The sequence below is a fragment of the Odocoileus virginianus genome, chromosome 27 (genome assembly GCF_023699985.2).
Source record: "Odocoileus virginianus isolate 20LAN1187 ecotype Illinois chromosome 27, Ovbor_1.2, whole genome shotgun sequence".
NCBI classification, from domain to species: Eukaryota; Metazoa; Chordata; class Mammalia; order Artiodactyla; family Cervidae; genus Odocoileus; species Odocoileus virginianus.
In genome coordinates, this window is record NC_069700.1 from 532,782 (window position 1) to 541,233 (window position 8,452).

The following is an 8,452-nucleotide window of genomic DNA, read 5'->3' on the forward strand; positions in this document are numbered from 1 at the left end:
GCCCCTGCTCACCACGACTAGAGGAAGCCCAGGCGCAGCGGCAAAGACCCGGCACGGCCAAAAATTAACTAAAAAAAAAAAATATATATATATATGTATACATGTAGCTACCTCTGTGACGGGCTATGCTTTCCTTTTCAGACCCTTAGCAGGATTTTCTCCGGATAAGTAGTGCTCTCAGGCTATCAGATTAGTCTTTTCTAGCTGTACCCTTTCATTGTTCTCAGCCTCTCCTGGACATAAAGCATCCCTTGTGCTTATTGAAACCATGTGAAGGAGGCATTGCTAGTCTACTCACGACCCAGCTTTTTTTTTTTTTAACTAAATGGGGAAACAGCCTCAGAAAGTTTAAGTAGCCTCTTTAGGTTACCCAGCTGGTAAGCCCTGCTTCCAGCTCTCAACCCCCACAGCTGACCCCACAGCCAGCTTTCGGTTACAAGGCTCTCCCCGAAACCGCAGGCCGCTGAGATACCCTCTGTGGTAGAGACACCACCTGAGACCACGCGGGAGACAGCCGGAGACCGAGCGAAGCGGAACCGGGCCCTCCGCTCTCCCCACGCTGTGAAGATGCCTAGTGTGTGCTTGCCACACGAGCGAGTCTCCAGTGTGAGACGGCGGAAGAACCAAGTCAGGACGGTCCTTTGCCGCCCCCTCGTGGAAGACGCCCATAGACACACACACACGCAGAGAAAATCCCCAGCCAATAAAGGCAGGGTCACTGTGCCGTAACTGAGTTATTTCAGATGTACTCATTGGAAAAGACCCTGATGCTGGGAAAGATTGAGGGCAGGAGGACAAGGGGACGACAGAGGGTGGGATGCTTGGATGGCGTCGCCGACTCGATGCACATGAATTGGAGGTGGCTCCAGCACAGCAGTGAAGGACAGGGAAACCTGCTGGGCTGCAGTCCCCGGGGTCGCAAAGAGCCAGACACGACTAAGCGACTGAACAACCACCACCTAGATTTAAGTGATAGATGCGTTTCTAAAACAACACAGCTGGTACACGAGAGGGACTTGATGAATGTTGGTAGAATTGAACTGAACGTTTTGTCGACTGAATCTCTGATATGTACCAGGAGCTTGCTTTTTTAGGAATCTTATGATAAATTCTTTAAATGACTAAACACCTTTCAATTTAATCTTTATGGTATACCGACTGGCATATATCGTGTTTATTTAACAGTATAAAATTGCATCATATAGCCAATTTATTTACAATAAAGTCATAAAATTTACACACAAAAAAATCATAATCTAAAATTTTCACTTTAATCACTTGTTCAAGCACCTTTGCTTCCTTTCCTAAAATAGTTGATGTTCAATACTGTTTTAGTTTCCGTTGTGAATCACGGTGATTCAATACTTTTATAGATTATGTCACCAGTTAGTTATCATATAACTATGGTTATATTCCCTTTTCTGCATTTTTATTTTTTTATTTTTTTCTGCATATTTATATGCTCTCTTCAAAATGATCATGAAGACCAACTAGAAATATTCATTCTAATTCTATGAATTATAATTAATACAGATACAATATAAATCTGTACATATATTTACAGATTAATACATATTGATTGTGTCAAAACTAAGTCCTGTGTGGATGAAAAAAGCACAAGAACAAACTTTTTACAAACTTACAGTTTATAAAAAGGAGCAAGACTGAACAATGGTCTCAAGATGAAGTCCACCTTGCAGACTCCTATTGCCTCACGTGTGTGTCTTAGGGAGCCTTTCTCTGGCAAGCGTTTGATCCTTGCCCAGTTCTCTTCCTTTTTCACTTTACTAACTTCCAGTAATATCTGTACACACATTACAGATTACAAAGTACTTTTCACATAAATTGTGTAATTAGGGCAATCATTCATATTGTCCTAAGACAGACAAGGCAGAATGTTTCAGATTGTCTATAGATGCTTCTTGTTGCAGAAATGTAACCCAACATCTGTAACTTTTGTCCCTGGAAAGATAAACAAACTCAGGTGTACTTAAAAATTGGAAATTGTCTGGCTGGCCCCTCTCCAGTGGATACCATTTCAGGGTTTACAAGCCATTCTTATACATTAGGAATTTAATCTAAAACATGATGCTGTTGCTGGGAGAGATTGAGGGCAAGAGGAGAAGGGGGCGACAGAGGATGAGATGGTTGGATGGCATCATTGACTCGATGGACATGAGTTTGGGCAAACTCCGGGACAGTGAAGGACAGAGAAGCCTGGCATGCTGCAGTCTATGGGATCACAAACAATCTGACATGACCAACAATCTAAAACAATTCAAACTCTGCCCAAAACTCTACCTAGGATTTCAAACTTGAGGCAGTGCCCACCAGTCAGAGGAACAGATGCCTTCCTGCTGGCAGGGCACACCAAAGCTGTCCTCGAGAGGAGAGAGCGTGCCTCCACTGAAGTGAGCAGGAGGACTCCATGATCTCTTTCAAGAAGGAGGGAGACACAGAGCTATTCCCCATGCAGGAACAGGGGAAAAATCACCCAGTTCTGTAGGATGTCCCTGCCTCTCACACTCTCTGCTGATAAGCCTCTGCACAGCAAGTAGTCGGTTATCAGTTTAATAAGCACCCAGAGTAGACAGGATTGAGCATTATTTATTTCAAATAGTCTGTGAAAATGGCAAGAGGCTCTAAGAAAGCAAAAAACAAGAGGAGAAGGCAATGACAGAAACTGACCACATGCCTCCCCAGATATGAAATGAAACGAGTTCTGGAAGTTTGAGTTTTCCTCCTTCTTCCCCTGGAAGGCATTTGTAATACACGTTGTGGTGGGGCAGTCACTCTGTGACCCCATGAACTGCAGCTCGCCAGGGTCCTCTGTCCCAGGATCTCCCAGGCACATACTGGAGTGGGCTCCTGTTTCCTTTTCCAGGAGATGTCCCTGACCGGCGGCTGGAACTCCAGTCTCCTGAGCCTCTTGCACTGCAGGCAGATTCTTAACCCCTGAACCATCAGGGAAGCCTGTAACACACAGCCATCCGGCACTTATTTACTACTTTGGATTCACTGCTGTTTGGTTATAATTTTTAAATGATGCCTATTTCCTCCCGTATCACTTTTTAAAAGCAAACCTCTATATGATTAAATTTTATAATAATTTTCAACGAGAAAGCATTACAGAATACATTAAGGCAAAATAATTTGACCAAATAAAAAAGGAAGGAAAGCAACTGTTAACAGATGAGGTTAGACACAGAGAACCAGCAGGTCAGGCTGTCGTGGGGCGGGTCACCCACTCCTGTTGAGAAGGTCCCCCGGTTCACGGCCCCTCTGTCCGCTCAGCCACACGCGAGAACCAGCCTTGGCCCTGCACGCGTCCTCACGGAGGCAAAGAAGCCACACAGCCTGGCTCTCTACGGCCTCGTGCGGGGATGGCTGTCCCTGCTCCAGGCTCGCCGTGTGCCCCTTCGCTCTGCTCCAGCGGGTGTCCTGACGGCCCGGGCGGGCTCCCAGCTGCCCAGGGGAGGGGCGTCCTCCCGCCGCAGCACGTGCGGGCCGTCTGTCCTGTGTTGGCCGGGTGGGACCCGCTGGTTGGGGGGCGGCGGGGGCACCAACACGCCCTAAGTATTGGAGCCGGTCTCCCTCCGTCTCCTCTCTGGGCTGCTCCTTCCAGCGCTAGAGCACGTCGTGCTGAGCTCCGCTGCCCTCCGCCAGCGAGAGCCCGCCCCTGGCACCGAGAGCTGGGCACAGCGCAGTCCCTCAGTGTTCCGTCTACTTGACTAGGTTCTCTAACCACCATCTCGGTTCTCCAGGAGTGGTCCACGAATCACTAGGGGCTCCCAGAAGCCTTTCATGGGGTCTACAATCTCCAAACTACTTTACGACAACACTGAGATGCTGCCTGCCGTTTTGGCTGCGTTGTCATCGTGCTGATGGTGCAAAATCAAAGGCTGTAAAAGTGCCGCCACCTCAGTACCCATCAAGGCAGTAGCACCACAGCCCCCAATGCAGGGGCCCAGGTTCGATTCCTGGTCAGGGAACTAGATCCCACTTGTCACAACCAAGAGTTTGCACACTGCAGCTGAAGATTCTGCTTGCCACAATAAGACCCGGAGCAGGCAAACAAAAAAATTATGGGCATATTTTCAAACACACATTAAAAGGAGACAATATGATGCATATGCTAGAAAATCATTTTCTAGACCCAGAGGGATGGGATGGGAGGGGAGGGGGGATCGGGATGGGGAACACATGTAAATCCATAGCTGATTCATGTCAATGTATGGCAAAAACCACTACAATATTGTAAAGTAATCAGCCTCCAACTAATAAAAATAAATGAAAAAATTAAAAAAAAAAAAAAGAAAATCATTTTCTATTCCCACACCCTTTGATTATACTGAATTATATCAAACTGCCCCAAATTATGCAAGTTACAAAAGGCTAACAGAAACCAGCTGTACCATGAAACACAGGGGCTGTGACTGTTCACATCCAAAGTACATTTTGCTGAATTTCATTTAAAGTGACTGAATAAGAACAGCAGCAACAAAATAGAAATGCTCTAAACTTCCCAGTAAAACTGTCAGTTATCATAATGAGAAGTCAGTTGTCATAATGAGAACTCCCTTGAGATTTCTTATGTGTTCAGCATCAAGAAAAGCCACTTTGGACTATTTTTTAAAACACCACGATGATCGACTTCTTTCCTAGATGACTGATTTCCATGTTTCCCCCAACCATTTTGTGTCAAGAAAACTTTTTCTCTATCAAGCACTGACGGTTAATTTTTCCAGCATGTGAAAAATGGTATCTTCTTGTTAAATTCTACTTAGCTCTCAATTACAATAGAAACTTTTCTACAAGCAATAGGGGAATACATGTAAATCCATGGCTGATTCATGTCAATGTATGACAAAACCCATTACAATATTGTAAATTAGCCTCCAACTAATAAAAATAAATGAAAAAAAAAAAGAAACTTGTAATTCCAAAAGGTCTCTTTTGACATATACAACATAATTTAGTGCATCTTCAGTCTAAAGTAGGCTACATAAGGACTTCCCTGGTGGTCCAGCGGTTAAGAATCCACCGTGCTATGCAGGGGACGTTGGTTCCATCCCTGGTTGGGGAAAGATCCCACGTGCAAGGGAGGCAGGTAAGTCCCCTACCCGCAACTACTGAGCCTGCATGATACAACTAGAGTCTGTGAGCTGCAAGGAAAGATCCAGCCTGCCCCAACTCAGACCCAATGCAGCCAAGTAAATAAATTAAAAAAAAAAAACAAAAACAGAAACAGGCTACACAGAAGGCTTCCTTCATCACATTTTAAGAGGTGAACTCGACTGTCATTTCTTCCTCCTTTTCTTTTATCAGTTCTCATTTTGAAACTACTTTGGAGACTGAATTCTCCCACGGTTCTGAGGTTGTAAAGGAGAAATTCAGCATAGAACCACAGTTAGGGCGCACTCTGGCTGGGTTTCAGTCTCTCCTGCCTGCTTTTAGCGCAGAGGACAGGAGCCCCAGGAGAGGCCAGCCAGTTCGCAGGAACCGTCCAGCTTCTTTACTGTGCTCATCTCTAGGGTCCGCGAGGCCCGTTGCTGTGGCCCGGGGCTAGGATCTGACACAGACCTCGGTCTGAGGGCACCCAGTACACAGCTGACACAACAGTGCACTGTTGCGTTGTTTCCATATTTCCTTCATTTTCTGACTGACCTACGTTCTAAAACTTGGAAGTTTTCATCTGAGTGGGTTTTCATTTTTGGTTCAAGACCATAATACCACCTGTCATTCAACAGGAAATTAAAATGTGGTTCCCGAGGCGGTTCTTTGTGCTGCTGGAGATTTGGTGAAGACTGTGCCCACTTATCTCTAAGGAAGTATTATTCTCCCAAGTGTGCAATTTGAGTTTCAAAGTCTTCCCCGAGGAAAGAAGGATTGAAGTTATGCTTTCCTCTGCTAAATGTCAGGAGCACTGGAAATGTACTGGAATTTACATTCAAATTCATTAGTTTAACAATGCATACCTACAAACAGAAAAAAAAGAAATGCATAAAAGGGCACTTTTAAAAGCTGGTGTTAAATTTTTTTTCCAATTTTACTGAGATGATTGACATACAATAGGGTGTTAAATCTTCACTGCAGGGCACACAATTTTACAATGTATTATAAATGTGGAGGAAAAACGTTGCTGAAATGACAGAGTTATCTGTGATTCCACCCAGTTTACAAAAACACTCCCCTCATATACTCACAACATAGAGGTCTGCCTCACAAAACTGATAGCTGAGCTTTTTAAAAGACAGACTTTAGGGATCTCCCTGGTGGCGCAGTGGACAGGAATCCGCCTGCCAATGCTGGAAACTGGGGTTCAATCACTGGTCGGGGAAGATCCCTCACCCCTCGGAGCAACCAAGCCATCGCCTCACCACCGAGGCTCCGCCCTCCACCGAGGCCCCGTCTCCAAGGGCTTCCAGTGGGCGAGGCCAGCCCTTCCTAAGGGCTCTGCCCGGGCAGCTTTCCAGTGCAAAGGTCTCGGAACGCAGGAAGGAAAAAGCAGCGCGGTTGCGACGATGGGCTTCGGGTTTGAAAAGGAAAAGTCGGGCTTAAGTCTGTTGCTTTGGAAACGTCTGCTGAATGATTAAAGTAATAAGTGGACGTTTGCTTTAACTCTGCCTTCAGAGAGCGCCGCTTCTTCAAAAACTACCAACAGTTTGGAGTGAGTCCTTGACAAATCCTGTCCTAGTGCACTCTCCAGAAGTAGCACCGTGCGAGCGAATTTGGTGAGACATTTTTAAAGGAGATTTTTGCCAGCATCATTTTCTGAAGCTTGACTTTCACTCTGCTCTAAACACTTGAATGATTTGTCCAAGTCTCAACTTGAGCCAGCCATAATCAGGATTCAAACCTGACCCTTAGTTCCTCTGTTCCCCACCCATCCTTCCCCACACTCAGGATGCTTCATTTAATCTCCACGTTAAAGATGCAGCAAAGAAATGGAGAGTGGGGCGGCGGCCAGGGAGACCACATTAAGGCTGAGGAAACAGACTGATGTATAAGCACGCCACTAATCAACAAGAAAGAGACTACAGTTTCTGGACCTAGAGAAAATAAGGAATTTCTAGTGCCAATCTAGTACTCTTTCCATTGCATGCATGCTAAGTCGTTTTAGCCATGTCCAACTCTTTTCTGACCCTATGGACTGAAGCCTGTCAGGCTGTCTAAGGGATTCTCCAGGCAAGAATACTAGAGTGGGTTGCCACGCCCTCCTCACTCTTTCCATTACTTATATTCAAAAAGCATGTGAAAACCAAAGAACTGTGTGGATGGGTGCACTATCGGGAGATGCTAAACAAATGACTTTTCTGTGGAAAACAGCACAATAAGAAGGAAGAATGCAGACTTGAGAAATTTCAGTTTAAACCATGGCTTGGCACCTGGGAACTGAGTCATCACAGTCAAGTCACCTTACCTCTGAGTGCCAGTTTATTAGGCTTCTTTTGCCTTAAAGTGTATTATTCTACTATATATCCAAGATGAGATCTCTTACAGGCTTGTACTCACTTCCAAGAAGAGGTCTGTAATAGGTTTGTACTACATACACCATGTTTATTTTCACTTTAAAATTATATATTTAAAAATAATATATTAATGTTATTTTAATAATGTATCTGAGCTATTCTTAACACAGTGACAAATGGCCTTGCCTTCGTAGGACAGAGAATATAATAAACAGTAAATACAAGACTGCTGTATTGCTGTATACATAATACCTTTAAAAAAGATATACCTGGATGAGAATCTAGAGATGGGAACAATTAGCAGAATTCTGAAATTCCAACCTACACACTACCAGTACATTAATAAATATATCGGTGAAAATATAAACCATTCTTAACACATTTCTGAAAACTATCTCCTTTGAAAGAAGCCTTCTAAGTTATTATACCTGAATTTGATAATTAAGGAGAAAGAAAGAAACCCTTCATGAAGAAAACAGTTAAGGACCATTCAAAGAAATGCAGCAATGGGTGTGGGGTGAGGGTAGGGGAACCCACAGAAGTCAATAAACATCCAAGTATTTAGTATTCCGTATTAATAAAGTCCATGAGGGGAAAATGCTTAACATTTTAACACATTTGGGATTCAGCCAACTAGAGACTTATTTTAAAAGAATATTTTAACTCTTCCCCTCTGACAATCAAGAGACATAAGCTCAGCTATTCTGAACTCAGATTTCTAAATCAAACCCAAACTCAGTTGATTACAAGAATAAAAGTGATCACCACCTTGCTTTTAGGCTCCAGTATGAAGAAAGATACTCTTCAGAGAAAGAAAGAGAATGTAAAAACCTACATGTTATTGAAAGCTCTCCAACAGACAGTTCAGCTCAGTTCAGTCGCTCAGTCGTGTCCCACTCTTTGCGACCGCATGGACTGCAGCACACCAGGCCTCCCTGTCCATCACCAACTACTGGAGTTTACTCAAACTCATGTCCATG